We start from the raw sequence: 19,270 nt of genomic DNA on the forward strand, positions 1-19,270 counted from the left end.
AGAGAGTTGCCCACCACTGGAAGGAGAGATGGTTAATATTGCTCCTAGGAATCTTCTTATCCTGAAACTTTGCTCTGAGGGAGAGCTGGTGATGGTGGATAAGGAATGCTGCTGGGGATACGAAGGTAGGACTACTCAAGACTAGAGGAATGGATCAGACATACCAACCCGTCTAATATTTGCCAAGAATTGTACCATATGCTGGAGACAAAAAGGTGAGTGGGCTCTCCTGCCATAAATAATCATAGTATGCTCAGGGAGATTTGTATGCAAAGATGACTTTGAAAACAAATACAATATGTGCATTAATATTTGAACTATGTACAGAACATAGAAGTGGTACAGAGATAAGTGATCACTTCATTGTTCTGAAAACAAGTTCAGGTTTTCTATACATTAAGTTAATTAAGAGAGAACGTTTATCCAGAACGTACAACTGACAAGAGATTTTAACACTAAAATCTGAGCTTTTATCTGTACTCTAATATCCTCACTTTCAAGAAATAAGACATAGTGTTGGTGTGCTGTGTGTGTGTGTGTGTTAAGTGAAAAGGGTGATGAAGCAAAAGTTTTTCTTCCTCTCCTTTCCATCCTTCCTAAGTGGACCAAATTGTCCTTAAGTCTCTTTGCTGTTACTTCTACTTGCAGCCAAAATTTGACTTTTACAGGCTTATGCTGATAACTAAGCCAGAATAAGTGAAGTGGGAGCCATATAGATTCATAACTAAGATGTGTAATGGGTTTGCACTTAAGGAAAATATCATATGCAAGGGAGTCATTTTTTCATGACCTCAGCTGAGAAGAAATTGGATTGAAAGAAATTCTGAGGACATGGAAGAAATCAAGCCAGTTTATAAAAGGTATTAGAAAAACCGTTTGCTACTTATTCATTCTGACATAGCCCAAGCACCAGAACTGACATTTGCAGAAGCAAGTGAAAATAAATAAAGACCAAAAACACCAAAAGAGAAATAGATTCCCTTAAGGGAGAATGTGTTATCAAGTATATCCCACAAAGGGGGAAGGAGGGGACTAGAACAGTACTGTTGAAAAGAACTTTCTGTGATGATGGAGTGTTCTACCTATTACAGTAACCACAAGCCACACAGGGCTGTTGAGCACTTGAAATGTTTCTAGTACGACTGAAGAACGAAATTTTTACTTTTTCTTTATTTTTTGTCAACTTAAATTTAAATAGTTATATTTGGCTAGTGGCTTCTGACTGGTAGAGGGTTGGGGTATTATAGATTTGGGATGAGTGTGATGGAGCGAGGAAGGAAGGCCATCCCAAGCACAGGAGCACATCATTGGCAAAGGCACAGAGCAGGGAATCAGGGCTGCTGGCTTAGGCTGGCATGGCTCTAATGTAGTGTATTGAGGTTAGGACTGGTGAGAAAGGTAGGCTGAGTTATTTCCCTGAAGGGCCTAACATGCCTACTCAGGATTTGTATTGTTATTCTGCAGGCAATGGAGTGAAACTAGAGGTTTTGGGGGTAAATGAGAAAAAGATCAGATCTGTGATTTAGAAAAATAACTCTGGTGTCAGTGTTATGAACTTGCAGAAGGACGTGGAGGGATGAAGACTAGTTAGAAGGATATAAGAAAGGGTCAAGCAAAAGGTGAAGGTTAACTAGGATCCAAACAAAGGGCCAAGAAAACAGGGACTGAATATGGTTGAACAGAATGCACAAAATTTGGTGACCTAATACATGTGGGTATTTAGGGAAAACAAGAGACAAAGGTAACTCTGAGGCCTTAAGATTGGGTGCATAAGTGATAATATGCATCAGGCTAGGGTAAAAAGACAAGACTGGGCTTATTGACTTAGAGGTATTAGCTTGTCATCCACTTAAAGATGAACAAACAAATACAGAAATGAATTAAAAGTCTTCAAATGGGTCTTAGGCCAGGATCTCAAAACCAACATGCCCAAACCTGAGCATGCAATTACTGGATGTCCAATTGGGGGATGGGAATGCAAATCTTGAGCTCAACAGAGAGGTCAGAAATAGAGACATGATTCTTCTGACTAGAAATGGTAATGGAAGTCATAAAAATGTGAGCTTGATTAAGACAAGAACATTGTATAGCTTACTAAGGAGGATAAGGACAGAATAAGGAAGCATAAGGACTCATACTTGTATGAGTCAGTAAGGGAGACAGAGAAGTAAAGACAGAGAATTTGGAGAGGAACTCAGGAGAAAATGACCAAATTAAGAAAGAATAAATATCGTATCCTGGAGTCTATGAACTCAATAAGATGCAAACACCAAAACAAGCCATTAATTACTTTCTGTAGACTACCTTCCACCTCAGTAGGCCCCAGGGTAGGACAAAGACAGAAAGACCAATGTCTGGGGGTGGGTCAGGTTGGAGGGGCCATGGATACAAGAAAGGAGTACACCGTATGGTGTGTATTACTGCACATAAGGGGAAGAATGAGTGCGGCCAAAATCACGTTAACAGAGGCTTGGGAGGGGCCAATGACAGTGGGAGGAATGGGCCAAGATTGGCTGTTTCTTTCTCTCTAGATTCTGAACAGGTATCTTCGATTCTCTGAATCTGTCTCCTCCCCTCTAAATGAGGTATAATTATAGGATTCATAGGATAGTTGTGAGGATTAAGTGAGAGGTTGCACTTGGCATGACAGGGGTTTGACAAATGTTAGTATCCTTCCACTCTTGCCCCTCTTCACAGTTTGGTATCAGGCAGGTGCCCCGTGACTATTAACTGTAATGTGTCAGTTGAATGCGGAGTGTTTCAGTGTCCTTTGAACAGATCCCAAGACTCTAGAAAAGGACAATTTCATCAGAGTGCTTGCACTCTTAAATCATCTCAATTCCCTGGAAATCAAAACTCTTTGGGTCAATGTCTCTGCATTCATTTTGAAGCTTACCAATTGTGGCTTTTAGAACACAAAATTTTAAAAAGAGTGGGAGATACCTAAAATAAGTAATTATACATACCAGAGAAGTTTGAAATTAACCCAACTATATATCCATATAGCAGCCAAGTTATTGGTGACTAATTTCCAGAAGGACAGGAGGAGGTTGCGGGGTGGGGGAACAGAACTAAAACTCCTCAAAATTTTCCCTGAATGGTAATAACATGGATAATTCAGTGAGAAAAAATAAGGCGTAACTGGGTGATTTAAGTCAATGCATATTTGGTGGTTAGGGAAAAGAGGAGAGTTATGGGTTGCATTGATCTATCAGTCTGATTCATATCTCTCCACTAAAACTATAAGTATAGTTTTAAAAGATATGTTCAAAGCTTCTACCAGAAATTAGTGCTTCTCTGTAATGAGTGAGCGAGTTCAAAATATATGCTTTACTTCAGAAAATTGGCATGTAAAGTGTCCTAAATGAGCAGTACTGATTGGATGATTCATTGGTTTATTCATCCATTTATGCAACAAAGTATTTATTGAGCCATACTATGTTCTACTCTGTCTACCAGAAGCTGGGATAAGGTCCTTGTTTTCATGGAGTATGCAGTCTAGTAGGTAAGACAGGCATTGTACAAGTAATTGTAAGTAAGAAGTTTTAGAAAGGCACACAAAGGGGCTCTCAACCTGGGGGGGGTATAATAGCAATAATAATGATGAGATAATACTTGTACAGTGTTTACTGTGGAACAGACATTGTTCTCAAATATTTTACATCTATCATTTTATTTAATCTACTCATCAACCCTATGAAGTAGGTACCTACTTCATATTGCCCCTATTAAACAGAGGAAGAAACTGAGTCACAGAAACAGTCAGTAATTTCCCAAGGTCACATGGGCAGTATGTGGTGAAGGCAGAATTTTAATCCAGGATGTGATGTCTGAGGGCCTATGAGCTTAATAACTGCAAATTAGAAAAACAGATATATCTAAGCAATCTAAGAAATTGATATTTCATCTCATGTATTTCAGGCCAGGAAAAAGCACAGAGAAATCTACTTTTAAATGACTTTTTAAAAGCCTGATTTGTGAGGCCATAATTGACCAACTCCTTTGATCACCACAAATATAATATTTTTTGACCTGTGTTTCTTAGATTGGATTTAGTTTTAGTGTCTGTCTCCAAAGGCAGCCTGCTCATCAGGCACTAGGGTGCTCCTTTTCAAGTCACATGGCCTGTGTTTGTTCTCATGGGAACAAGAACAGCAACAACAGTAGCTGTTGCTCAGAACACAAAAGAGAAGATAAGCCTGAAAGCTAGACTGTGTGAACCTATCAGCCTTTGTCGAAGCCTTTCCCACACTTACTGATGCCACAAGGTGATGCAACCTGAGGCTCAAGCGTGATATCAATGCCCAACTGATGCTGCGGGAATTAACACCCACCCTTCTGGAGATGCTGGAACAGGTGCTTTTGGTGCTCAAGTCATATCCGTGGATTCACCTCAGACTCCAGTGCAGTTGTGTGGAGAGTTTGGTGCAGGCTCTTGATCTTCTGCCTCAGGGCCTCCATCAAAGTCTACTCAGCCTAAAATGAAGTAGGGGGCTGGAAAAGCTCCAGGGACAACCTTCAACACATGCAGTGTGGCTGAGCAAAATTATTTGTCTTCACAGTTAAGTTACGAAGGATGAAGAATACTTAAAGACATATAGTCATCCAAAAATTGGATGGTGTCAGGAGAAGGGGCTAGGAAACAGAAGAATACCTATTCTGTCATTGTTCATAGGAGGGAATTAACAGAGACTTCCAAAAGGAATGGAGGATTAAGGACACTGTATAAAGCTATATAGTGGCAATCATACAGAACAAACATGAAAACCTTTCAAATTTCAAGAATAAAGATACACACACAACAATGGAAGTTCAAACCTTATAGAAAACCATACAAAGTAAGAATAAAAACAGAGATGATGACATCAAATATTACACATACCTAAGATCAAACATTATTTTCATATTAATAAATATATTAGTGGATAGATTTGCCTATTAAGCAAACATGTTTTATTAGAGTTACAAAGCTAAACTCAATTATATGTTTTATATAATAGATACTTCAAATGACTCAGAAAGGTTGAAAATTAAAATAGGGGGAAATGCATATGGGGAAAATGCAGACAGGTAGAAAAGCAGGGGTTACAATCTTAGTACTAGAAAGAATGAACTTAGGGAAAATGCACTAGTAATAGAATTATAGGCAACTTAGATAAAGGATGAAATGTGTGATATTTAGCAGTTATGGATATCCATGTACCAAATAATCTAGCATTAATAATCATAAAGCAAATAGTACAGGAACTCCAAAGAAAAATAAGGAGAATCACATTAGGATAAACAGACTCTGATTTACTATCATTCTGAGCTTGATCAAGTTTAAAAAACAATTAAGGATATCAGAGACCTGAATAACATAATTAATAAGATAACTCGATTTTCAACACTGAACACAGAACGTATTTTTGGGGTACTCGTGGAACAGTCAAAAATTTGGCCACAAAGAAAATCTGATCAATTCATAAAAGTGGATAATAACAGAGGCAACATTCTCTGATAACTATGTAATCGTACTAAAATTAATGCAGAAATTAAGAAACAAATAAAAATAGCATGCCACCTCTAAGTCAAAATATCTCCTCTAAAAAAATTCTTGGGTCAAAGATTCAAGCATATATTAGAACTATGGACTTAGTTAAAGTGGTTCTTGGAAGAAAATACCTAGCACTAAAATCTTAGGTCAACCACCAAGAAAGAATATAAATAAATGAATCAAACACCCAAATAAAAAAGTTAGAAAAAAACCCAAAACAAGCCAAATGAAAGTAGAAATAATTAACTAATAAGACAAATGCAAAATTTTATATTAAAAATAATTAGATAGGGCTTCCCTGGTGGCGCAGTGGTTGAGAGTCTGCCTGCCGATGCAGGGGACATGGGTTCGTGCCCCGGTCCGGGAAAATCCCACATGCCGCGGAGCGGCTAGGCCCATGAGCCATGGCCGTTGAGCCTGCGCATCCGGACCCTGTGCTCCGAAATGGGAGAGGCCACAGCAGTGAGAGGCCCACATAACGCAAAAAAAAAAAAAAATTAGATAACCATTATAAAATTAATAACCAAATCCATGAGTTGTTTCTTTGAAAAGTCTATAAAGTTTCAATATATTAGCTAACCTAATTATGAAAAAATGAAGAATGTAAAACTACATAAACAAAAAATTGCAGTGTGGGAATAACCAAAGAGTTTAGATACTACTCAGTTCTACACTCTGCAAGTATGTTTGAAGAGGTTAATGGAATAATGACAACCTAAAGTTATAAAGTCCTAATCCCTGGAATTTGTAAGTATTACTTTATTTGGGACAAAGGTCTCTGCAGATGTGATTAAGTTAAAGATTTTGAGTTGAGGAGGTTACCCTGGATTATTCAGATAGGCTCTAAATCCAATGACAAGTGTCCTTATAAAAGAGAGACAAGAGAAGGAGACACAAAGAGGAGAAGGAGGCAGTGAGACTGGAGTGATGTGTCCACGAGCTAAAGAACGCCTGGAGCCAACAGAAGCGGGAAGAGGCGAGGCAAGCCTCCTCCCCTAGAGTCTTCAGAGGGAGAGTAGCCCTGCTGACACCAGGATTTCAGACCTCTGGCCTCCAGAACTGTGAAAGAATTAATTTATGTTGTTTTAAGCTTCCCAGTTTGTGGTAATTTGTTACAACCCCCCCTGGAAATTAATGCACAGAGAATGAAATATGTGAACCTTAAGTGCACGATTCTCCAATCATTGTTAACGTAAAGTGTTGTATCTGCCTCTTGCACTTCCTTTCTTCATGCTACCTCCTGCCCTCATAGCCTGGCCTTCTAGTTCCAACAAACAGCACATGCAAAGGTCTTCAGGCAAGAGAGAAAGTAGCCTGTGCAAGGAAGCGGAGGAAGGCCAGTCTGTCCACAGCGTGGTGTAAAAGGAAGCAGGTGGCACCAATGAGTGCTTTTCCTGACAAAAGGAATCTAAGGGGAATTTTGGTACTAGCTATTAAGATAATATGTATTTTAACTCATCTACACACTTTTCATCTGAAGTGGTTCCAGGTCTGGCTGAGCTGGATAATGGAAGAATCAGAGGATCACACAAAGGAAAAGGAAAAAAGGACACATTAGCAAGGCAGAAAGATCTCCTAGGAACAAAAGTAACCATACTGACTTCTCATTCTTCAACACAAAAATGGATTTCACACACACACACACACACACACACACACGATTGGTGCCATCACTGTGCTGACAGTCTCATAAAGAATAACAGTTATTTCAACATCTCAACCCGCTCAGTGTATTCAAATAAAATGGAAGGAGTTAGAGCTAATGATTTCTTCTGCCTGTTTTCATTTCATTGTTTGGCTGTTTGCATTATGATACACTCAATATTTTTGTCATGGATTATAAGAAATCAGGAACAGCTGCTGGCGGCTGTAAGATTATTTGTTTGAAGTACCATACTACTGCTCTTAAAACACACTCATGCACACACACACACACACACACTCTCTCTCTCTCTCTCATGAATTAGCACTGAACCATGGTTGAGTAGGCAGTGAAGAAAAATGTCCAATCAGAAATGATCTGCATCCCAATCTCCCTCTGACTCCAAAATAAATACATCAAGTCTTTAAAGAGCAAAGAATTAATAATTGTTTCCATATTCTTCCTTCCTTCCTATCCCCTTAAAATGCTGGATACCCTTATTTTGGTCTAAGATTGTTGTTGAATCTGGAAGGGCATCAAGCCTTCTTCCAAATGAACTAGCCAGTATCATTTTTGATTGTCTACACCTGCTTTCATCAGTTAGCACTGTCTTGTTCTAAGCAGTTATTTACTGAGGCATATGGTAATTTATTCGGTACGGCCTACTTCTACATCATTACTCAGGTACAGCTATTTTTTTTCTAATAAGAACTGCTTTTCAGATCCAGGAGTTTCAGATCGATGTTATCTTCTGTGTTTTAGAAAGCTAAAATATAATTCAAGGATTTCTGTTATTTATTTATTACAATTCTCTTATAGTTTTGGAGGTATACTTGGAAAACTAGATCCTTTTCCCTTCAGTACAGCTTGATTTAGATTAGAAGCAGATATGGGAACATGACATTAAATAAATGTACTACACAGTTAAATTATATAGCACGTTTCAGGCAACCTTCATCGCCTTACTTCTGATACGATTTTATGAAGAGGTGGCAGAGATATAATTATCACATTTTACAAATGATAAGTGTGATAAACATTGAAATAAATTAACTTGTAAGAAATCACTGACCAGGTTAAGGAGAGAGCCTGGAAGAGAACTGGACACCCTCCCTCTTCACCTAGGCCTTTCTCCATTTTTTTTTTCTTTTTTTGATGATACTCTGCCTGCAGCTCTCACCTCAACTGATTAGAGATATGTGCTTGTGCTCATTCTACCTCTCGGAGAACCTGCTCAGGTAGCACAGGGTGAGTGACTCACTTAACAAGTGAGCAAATCTTCAATGAGAGAAGATGCATATGATAACAGTGACATCTACCTCTTTTATTTAGGTATTTATTGAATTGTTTATATGTTCCAGAAGATTTGCCAGTCAGTGGGAATACAGTAAGGAATAAGTAGACATAATTCCAGGTCTATAAGACCTTAGACGTTTGTGGGGAAACAATGAATTCAAAATCACACCAATAATCATATAACTAAAAATAGAAGGGAATTATGCCAAAGAAAAATACAGGTTTTATGAGAAAGTAGGAGAAATCAAGTCTATGAAGCCAGGGGAAATTTCCTTGAAGGTCTGACATTTAAGTTGAAACCTGAAGGCCAGCAAGTTGGAATAAGGGCATTTTAGACAGCGTGTGCAGAGGCCGGGCAGCAAGAAAGAAGGAAGATGTTCAAAGAACTGGAAGAAGGGCCAGTATATTGAGAGGAGGGTGAACAGGGGAGTAGGTGGCACCTGATTATGCTTCAGAGGTAGACCCAAGCCAGTTCATATGGAGCCTTGTATGTATGTTGAGAATTTCATGTATTTCCAAAGTGAGACGGAAAGCCACTGAAGAGTTTCAAATAGGCAAGCAACATGATCTGATATTCATTTGTAAACCAATCACTGTAGCTGCTAGGTATAGAGAAGGATGGAAGTAAGGAGGCTATTACAGTAGAATTATTGTAATGATAAAAAGGGGACGAGGCATACACACACACACACACACACACACACACACACACAAATTTAGTACCTGGCTCAAGCTCGGGATGCAATAGATAACTGGTAGGTTTCTTCTTCCCTTCCCACATGACAATCTCATTTTGCTAACTCCCATAATCTGAGATCTCAGACAACTAGAAACATAAATAGCCATTTTGTTCTTTATCTGCAGCTGATTTCTTATTAATGTCATTACTCCATCCAATTTGCTTTCATAGCCACTTCAGGCTCAATTCTTTAGAAAACAGTGATTTTTCTAATGCTCACTTTTATCTGAAGCTGCACATTTCATGGGGACATTCTTATATATGCAATTTATGCAGAGACATTTTGGTTGTTGGAGATAATATCATTTACCAGGATCTTGGGCTGACCTACAGCAATGCAGGACTCACAATTTTGCAGGATCCTTAGTTCTTTCTACCACATATTTTCTTAAGAGGCTCTCTGGTAACTTTGATTCCAGATCAGTGAAAAGGATGACAGAAATTGTTGCTATTATAGCTCATTTACACAAAAGATGAAACCAGCAGGGCAGGTGTTCCCGGAAAAATGAAATGCAATTTAAGAAAATAACTCTCTTTCAACCTCGAAAATGACATGGAGGAAATTTGGGTTCTGATTTCAAGAGGTAGGCTTTGTGAAGAGTAGTTATTTTAAAGCCTCTTGTTCCCACTCCCATCTTCAGGGTTGAATTGATGGATGCTGTAGGATGTACAGCATTTGTACTGCTTCTACATTGATCCTTTTTGGCATTGGGTCTCTCTTGAGGGAATATGTCAGCTTTGGGTCAAGAAAGCAGTAGTTATTAATATGGCCTTCGATTAGTGAGCTCAAGGATGGAGACAAACTTAGTTCAAGATTGTGTTTATTCACTTGAGACGTGCCACATAAAACATTTGGCTGACATGCAATAAAAATAAAATGTAGATTTCTCTGGAAATACCTGTTACTTACAGAGCTCACTCAAATGGGCATTAAAAGGCTTTAACATGGGTGTTCTCCTTCCCCAAATACTGTACAGGATTTTTTGATAGGGACTTAGTGGAGAAATGAATAAATACCATACGGGTACCTCTTCCATCTAGAAAAGAAATCTTGCCTTTTTTTTCCTGTTAACTCAGACAGAGAAGAGTGATGTGTGTTTGTTTGTTTTACAAATAGTTGTCACTCAAAGTTCTTCCTTTTCTCAAAAGAAAGTCTAATTATATACGACCAGCCTTATCACTAAAATTCAAGTCCACAATCTCTTATGCAGAGTTCCAAAATTGAAATCCCAGAAACTGTATATATTTTGGTAAGTTTGACTCCAAAGCTCATTGGGTGGCAAAATCTGATGTGAGCCTATTAATAGACTTCATTCTACTAAGAAAGAATATTCATTTCACAGCAGAAATATCAGCATATCTGTTATGTGGTGCTACTTCATGTCTCTATATATTTACATATAGACATTTCAAAATATGCATTGCATTTTCTTTTTAAAATCTTAAATATTTTAAACTTTTGCCCAAGAATTTGGGGTAAGGAAATATGGATCTATGCTACAGACAGCAGAAAATTCAGCTCACTGAGTCTGACCACCTCTCAGCATCTATCAATGTGGACTAGTCCTTTTTCAAATGACTTGATTATTGCCTGTGAATCACTTCGTTCCTCTTTGGCCAGTCTGATCTGTTCATGGGTCACTAAGGATCAGAATTAAAGAATCACTGTGTTCCAGAACAAGGGTGCCAATATAAATTCTAGATTCTAAAATATGCTCTGTTCACTAAACTGTACTGTTCAGTAACAAAGATAATTAACAAGAAGTTTCGTTCATTTGTTCATTTGTTCATTCATCCAGTGAATATTTATTAAATACCTGTTATGGAATATCAAATGGTATAATAAAAAATAATAGAGCTACAAGTCAGGAGACTGGGTTTTAACTGGTTCAGCCATTTAACTGCAGTATAAAGTTTGGCAAGTCACTTAATTTCTTTGAGTCATTTAATGTCCATTTTACAGAAGAAAAAATCTATTTCCTTTGACTTTCTAGATAAGTGTAATAATTAAATCTAATGATATATATATACTAAAAAGCACATTTGTTCATTTTATTGAAGTTTTGTGCTAAATGCTTTATATGTGTCATACAAAGAATTAATATGCATAGGGCATAAGATTCGGTGGGCGTGCTAGGATGGCCAAGACACATTACCTGTCCTCCAAGAGCAAACTGATAGAGGTGTAACATGTGAAGCGTCAGAACTATTCTAGGTTTTCCTTTTTTAATCACTGATATGCAGAACCAAGAAAATTTGCAAGAGAAACTTCTCTGAGTCCTTGCAAAAAATGTATATATGGAAGGGGGAAGGGAGAGAGAAGCATTTGGAAGGAATTTCATCTAAAACAGCTGCCTTGCTAAGTCCCTGTTTCAAATTGCCTGTTAGCTGATCTGACTTAAGGCTTTTTTTTTTTTAATCAAGAAACAAAATCTGTGGGGTTTGCTAGTTCAATTCATTTGCACATTCCACACAGCTACATATGGCAGGACTGGAATGATCAAGTTTCCTTCAGCTTTATCATAAATCACAGAGATTCCAATGTGTCCTTCACAGCTTTAAGTTTTCAAAACCATCATGACTAATGAAATATTTACTCTAAGACCTACAGCCACTTGCATGGAGTCACGTTTCTTAGAAGACAGACTTTGACAAAGAGCCCATCAAGAAAGCAGCTGGAGGCCCCCGGCCCCCAGCCTCACCACCATCCTCACTGTTGGCCTTCACATCTGCCACCTTCAGGTTACCAAATGGCATCCCACATAAACCGTGAACACAGTCTTTTTGCTCAACCCAACAGCTTTCATTTTGGAAACTAATCAAGCTTTAAGGATTCTGCTTCAGAGCAGAAAAAGGCTTTCTCAAGGTTTTATTACTCTGTAAAATGTATTAGGTTTCAAATCATGTTAATTTTAAACGAGAAGCTAGTTGTTTTTTGCGGAACGCGGGCCTCTCACTATTGTGGCCTCTCCCGTTGCGGAGCACAGGCTCCGGACGCGCAGGCCCAGCGGCCATGGCTCACGGGCCCAGCCGCTCCATGGTGTGTGGGATCTTCGCGGACCGGGGCACGAACCCGTGTCCCCTGCACCGACAGGTGGCCTCTCAACCACTGCGCCACCAGGGAAGCCCAGCTAGTTGTTTTTACTAGATGGTTTTAAAGTTTTCACTTTAAAGCCAAATATTCATGATGAGGAAGTTTTCTCTACAGGTTGAATATTGGCCAGCTGTTTACAGACAGACTAGAATGTACCCATTCACCATGAAAGCAGCAGTGATGCAAACAGCAAAGGAAATAAGCTGACAGAAATGCCCTTACCTATTGAAATTGATAAACTGATTTGGAAGAGCATTTTCAAAGATGGCTCTCTGGGGAGGGGGAAGGGTAAGCTGGGACGCAGTGAGAGAGTGGCATGGACATATATACACTACCAAACGTAAAATAGATAGCTAGTGGAAAGCAGCGCATAGCACAGGGAGATCAGCTCAGTGTTTTGTGACCACCTAGAGGGCTGGGATAGGGAGGGTGGGAGGGAGGCTTAAGAGGGAGGGGATATGGGGATATATGTATACATATAGCTGATTCACTTTGTTATACAGCAGAAACTAACACAACATTGTAAAGCAATTATACTCCAATAAAGATGTTAAAAAAAAATATGGCTCTGGCAATCGCTTCTATGGTCCTTCGCAATGTGACTTCGTCACGCCTCCCACTGAGGAGTAAATACATTTTTCCTTTTACTTGGTCTCATTGTGTGACTAGTTTTGAGCAATAGAATAGGACAAGAGTGACACTGCCATTTCTGGGCCTAGATCTTAAGAGAGCTTGCAGCTTTTCTTCTGCTTTGTTGGAAGACTGAGACTGCCATGTAAGGAATCTGGTCCAGATCCCTTGAGGACATGAGGCCACATAGAAGAGAGCCCAAGTGCCCCAGCTGATACAGCAGCATCAACTGTTAGACAAGTGAGGAAAGATCTTGTTCCTTTCCATCCACATGACCTTCCAGCTAAATGCAACCATGCATATAAGCTCAAGTGAAACCAGGAGAAAACTGACAAAATCATAAGAAATATATCATTGTGGTTTTATGCCCCTAAATTTTGTAGTGCTTTGTTAATCAGCAATAGATAATGGAAACACCGGCATCTGGTTTTGGCCTTGCCACTAATTAGTTGTTTTATGTGGAGAAGGTATTTCATTCTATGTACTCTTGCTATCTCACATCTTAAACATGGAAATGTGAACTATGTAAAGCTGAAGTCCCTTCTTCCTCCAGTGTTATGGGAACTTCCCCCAAATCTGCTAACTTGAATCCCTGAGCTGACAGAAAGCCATTGAGTTTTTTCAGTAAGAAGGATCAGCAGAATAAATCTTAAAGATGGATAACCAAAATGGGTACCAATGGGGTAGAACAACATGCATCTCTAAAGCATGCAGGCAAACAAATAGTTGTCACGTGGTTCATTGATATGTAAATTAGAAACTCATGCTTTTGGAAAAACTAAGGGGTTTAGGCAGCCAAAGTATAAGAGAAATAGAATCAGTTTGTACAATCATTGCTCTCCTTTGTTTTCCATCATTGTGGCTGAAGAGCATTTTGCAAATGAATGTAGATAGCAATGAATGTGACATTATAAGTTGGCTGTTACCACCGGTCATAATCTGTTTGAACCTGTGCATATAGTTTGTACAAGTCAACTGTCAGGAGCCAAAATGGGCCCATGTGCTTCCTTTAAAAATCGTATTCAGTTATTCATTTCAGCACTTTTATGAGCTAACATCATCTCTTGCAGATACTCTGCATAATTGGTGATTTCTGATTGCCTGGCTGAAATTTTTCTCCATGCTGGTTGTAATCATTGCCTGATGGGAACATTTCATTCTTCAGCATGTGTAGTCAGAATTGTTTTAGATTCCTATGTAAAGTTAATCAACCCTGAAGGAGACTCCCTGGATGTCACCACAGAAGTAACAGCTAACATTTCTGCTGTTTTACTTTGTCTGATCTCTGTTGAATAGGTAATCATCTTCTGTTTACAAAACTAGCCTAGCAAAATTGGACATGTTATGTAAGACACAATCTGCATCTTTGGCAGGTATCTACACCTGGTTATTGATATGTGTTGAATATCATTACCGAAGAAATGAAGTTATTCTGAGTGAAAGAAATGTGCATGAGGTAACATATTTCATTCTTTTAAAATTGCCTAGGAAAGCTAAGTTAAACAAGGAATTGGGAATAAATCCCTTCCCTACAACTTGCCTTAGATTTTTCTTACCTGCCGTGACTGTTACCAACTAATGTTGAATGGAAAATCTGTGGTATTTTCTATAATAAGACAATTTCAACACCGACATAACATATAATCTCAAAGATATTTCTAGCCTCAAATACCTGCTGCTATGGCAACTTCCAAAGAACTCACTTTTCAAAATATTTGGATATACTGAGAGCTCTTTAAAAATTTACTAACTTTACCAAAACTCTCTGGTATGAATTAGGGCCTATTTTTATCTGCCTGTTAAAAAATATTCCTATTCATTGTAATTTTTGTCAGCATGTTTTAGAGGTTAAAGTCTAGGGGATAAAACAAACAAACAAATATAGCAGTATTTTGAGAAGTAAAACATGAAATGTTTGAAAACATTCCATGAACATTGAGATTGTGCTGCAATTAAGGCCAGAATTATTCTGGATTCTGTATTGTAAAACAAGCCCAATATGTGTAAAATAGTAGGATTCATATTAAGTTATTTTAGGCAGCTTTATCTACAAAGGAGATTAAGCCATGACCCATGGCTTGTCCTCAGAAAACAGAGCAATTTTGGGAAGTAACAACAGGTTATAGAAATTGCAAGGAAACTTTCTCCACACCTGCCATGCTGTCACATTTGAATGGCAGCATCAGTTGCTGGAACAGTCCATTTTCTCTGCAGTGGGAGTCCTCTCCCTCATCTCTTTGAAGGAAGCTGTGTAGTTGAGGAGAGAAGGCAGTCTGTACAATGTTGTCATTGCCCCCAACATGGCTGTGTTTGCAGCCAACATCCACAAGATATCAAGTCCAGGAAAAAATATTCCAGAAAACTAAGTCTTCTCTGTAACTTTCTAAAGAGGAGCATTTTTGTGAGGCCATTCTGCCTAGGAGCTGAAGTTTGCTGTACAGAAGTGTGTTAATCAGATGAAAGAAGTTAACCATGTGGAAACTTTCCCCACCTGAGGAAAACTTAATGGTAATCTTCTGAATGCTATCTTGATGTTCTTTCTTTTAATTTTTCTAAACCTGATAATAAACCCAAATCAGATAGTATACTTTGCCTTGATATTAAAAAAAGGGGAAAGAGTTTATTTGACTTATGTATAAAGTCGTTATAAAAAGACATGGACTTTAGGAAGAATTGCTTCATAGACAGAATTTCATTGATTTTTCTTCCAAAGTTCAGACTTCATTCATTATCTATGAATTGTTACTGTCCTAGAATTAAATTGAATTGAATTGAAACAAACTGAAAAAAGTCTTTGGAAAGTTCCAGTTTTAACATTGGTTAACAAAAGTTTGTCTCCCTGGAAAGCCTAGCCCCTCAGGATGTTTATATTTCCATCATGCTAATTGACAGCCAGTATAAACCTGAGAACAAGAGCAAAAGTGCAAAATCCACAAGGGGGCCCAACTTCAGAAAGAAGGTTCCAGCCTCAGCTCTTTCACTCCTCATTTATAAGCCTCAGTGAAACTCCCAGATCAGAGCTTCATGGTACCAAATAATTTAAATGTTGGGAGGCTGAAAAGACACTCAACATCACTAATTATTAGAGAAATGCAAGTCAAAACTACAATGAGGTATCACCTCACACTGGTCAGCATGGCCATCATCAAAAAGTCTACAAATAATAAATGCTAGAGAGGGTGTGGAGAAAAGGGAACCCTCCTACACCATTGGTGGGAACGCAAATTGGTGCAGTCACTATGGAGAACAGTATGGAGGTTTCTTAAAAAACTAAAAATAGAGTTACCATATGATCCAGCAGTGTCATTCCTAGGCATATATCTGGAAAATATGAAAACTCTAATTTGAAAAGTACCCCAATATTCATAGCAGCACTATTTACAATAGTCAAGACATGGAAGCAACCTAAGTGTCCATCAACAGATGAATGGATAAAGAAGATGTGGTACATATATACAATGGAATATTACTCAGCCATAAAAAAGAATGAAATATTGCCATTTGCAGCAACATAGATGAATCTAGAGATTATCGTACTAAGTGAAGTAAGTCAGACAGAGAAAGACAAATATTATGTGATATCACTTATATGTGGAATCTAAAAAATAATACAAATGAACTTAATTACAAAACAGAAACAGACTCACAAACAGAAAACAAACTGTGGTTACCAAAGGAGAAGTGGGGGAGGAATAATTAGGAGTATGGGATTAACAGACACACACTATCATATATAAAATAGATAAACTATGGTATACACAGGGAACTATATTCAATATCTTGTAATAATCTGTAATGAAAAGAATCTATAAAAGAATATATATATTCTTTTTCAGAAAAAAAAATATACATATATATGTATAACCGAATCGCTTTGCTCTACACCTGAAACTAACACAATATTGTAAATCAACTATACTTCAATTTTTAAAAAATGTTAGGAGGGATCTAAGACATCATCTATTCCAATTCTTTCACTTTAGAGATGGACAAATTGAGCTGAGAGATGGTAAGAAACTCGCCTAAGATCCCATGTTTACTTGGAAGAAGTGCTAGGAGCAGAAGCTCAGTCTCCAGGGCCTACTTTCCTCATCCATAAAATACAGAGGTGGACTGGATATACTTGAAGGTCTAGCTTTATTGTGTTATATGATCTCTGTATGCACTAAGCCCTGGAAGAGACCAGAGGAGGTAGATATCTATGGTAACCCTGCTCTACCTCAAGAGATATCTCTATCCAAGGAGAGGGAGGAGGAAAGAGAAAATGCGAAGTGCACATTATATCCTGGAAACTCCCTTTGTAACCCACCATTGATGCAGTCAATGCCCAGGAGGCTCTTCTTGCATACTCATGAGAGATTAAGTCATTAAAATATAACCCCTGCTTCCCAGGAACAGTAACCAGAAAAGCCCTCATTAATATTGCATTTGTGTTTATGCAAATGGCTGGTTTTGCTTCAAAAATTGACCAGTTAGTGGTGGGCATGAGTTTGCATCATGGCTGTGTAATGGATCATGGATGAGGGAAAAGACTTCAGCTCTCAAACCTCGTTGGACAGAGTTGGAAGTTACAGGACAATATAACGCAGAGAAATAGTTGCCCCGACCATGTACATTCTACCCTTTTAAGTAACAGAATCCCTGATTTGTTAATAGATGTACAGCCTCTCAGAATGTAGGTTACAGATTCCTATCTTCCTTGCAGCTAGGTACAGCCATACGATCAACTTACAGCTAAACTATGTAGTGTTTCTCAGTATCAACGCTATTGACAATTTGGGCCAGATAATTCTTTGCTGTGGGGGCTGTCTTGGGCATTGTGCAAAGTTTACAGCATCCTCGACCTCTACCCACCAGATACCAGTAGTCCTCTACCTCCTCCCTATCCCAGTTGTGACAACCAAAAAGTGCCTTGAGACTTTGTCAAATATCGCCTGAAGGGCAACACTGCCCCCAGTTGAAAACCATTGAATTAAAGGGATGTAAGTGGAAGCATCTGTTCTACTTCTAGGAAGTGCCATTAAGTGGTTCATTCGTTTCTCCTTCCCCTTTCCTGCTGTGATGGCTGGAGCATGAGCCGCTATTTTGGACAAACATGAGAAATAACATTATTAAAGACAGAAGGGCAACAAGATGGGAGGGGAGAGGGTTCCTATGATCTGTGGAGCCATCATACAGCCATGTGTCTGCCCATCTCTGGACAGTTTACATAAGAGCAACATAAACTTCTATCTCCTTTACTTCTTTGCTCTGCTGGGTTCTTTAACTGACACATGATTTCCTTACCACATCTTCAATCATTTTCCATAACACAGTAATCTCAAGGGGGAAATGTTTATGTTCACAACTCAGAAGCAACTGACTTGTCATTAAGGAATCCACCTTTAAAGCTACCTCCTTCCTCACAGAAGGTTTTTCTTTTTCTTTTTCTTTTTAACTTTATTTATTTTTTTATACAGCAGGTCCTTATTAGTTATCCATTTTATACATATTAGTTGACATATCTATACAGAAGGTTTTTGATAAGCTAACTTTGAGGTGCACAGATGTAGATCAGTGGTTCTCAAACTTGGCTACACATTAGAATCATCTGGAGAGCTTTGAAAAATCTTAAAGCCCAGGCTGCACCCCAGGCAACCTCCATGAGAACTTTAGGGAGCAGGACCCACACATCAGTATTTTGTAAAGCTCTTCAGGTAATTCCAATGTGCAGCCAAGTTTGAGAACCATTCATATTGAGCATTTTCCTTCAAGTTCTGATTGTAATTAATTAACCTTGGTTGCTCTTATTTGCTTTGGAAAGGTAAGGCATGTGTTACGCTCTGCACTGGAGACATTCTTTTGCAAAGTATTATGTTTCCACTTCTGGATATTCTCACATTTGGGGTGCAAATGGTGAGAGTGAGTCAGATACAGTTTTGTACCAGTCAGCAAAATCTGGCTGGAGGAATATTTTGATATTTCATGCTATTGAAAATAATTGAACTCATTCAAGGTAAGCCTGTGCTCTCACTGTTCTCAACACACACACACACACACACACACACACACGCACACACACACTTAATCAGTAAGCCAGATGACTTAGGAGAAGCTAGTTTTAGTCTGACAATTAAAAATTGAATACAGGGAGTATGAAAATAGACTGAAGTCCTCCATAGGTGAGTGTGGGGCTGCTATTGGGTCTAGATATATTTTTGAAACCAAACTAGATTCTTCTTAATTTCTCTCAGAAGAATAAGCAAACAACTCAAAGTGGGAGTCCAGCATCAGCCATGGTGCAGTCCTGGAATAAGAAGAGTCTTGAACACCATCAATAATCCTGTGTATCTC

This window comes from Mesoplodon densirostris, chromosome 8 (assembly GCF_025265405.1).
Source record: "Mesoplodon densirostris isolate mMesDen1 chromosome 8, mMesDen1 primary haplotype, whole genome shotgun sequence".
Classification (NCBI taxonomy): domain Eukaryota; kingdom Metazoa; phylum Chordata; class Mammalia; order Artiodactyla; family Ziphiidae; genus Mesoplodon; species Mesoplodon densirostris.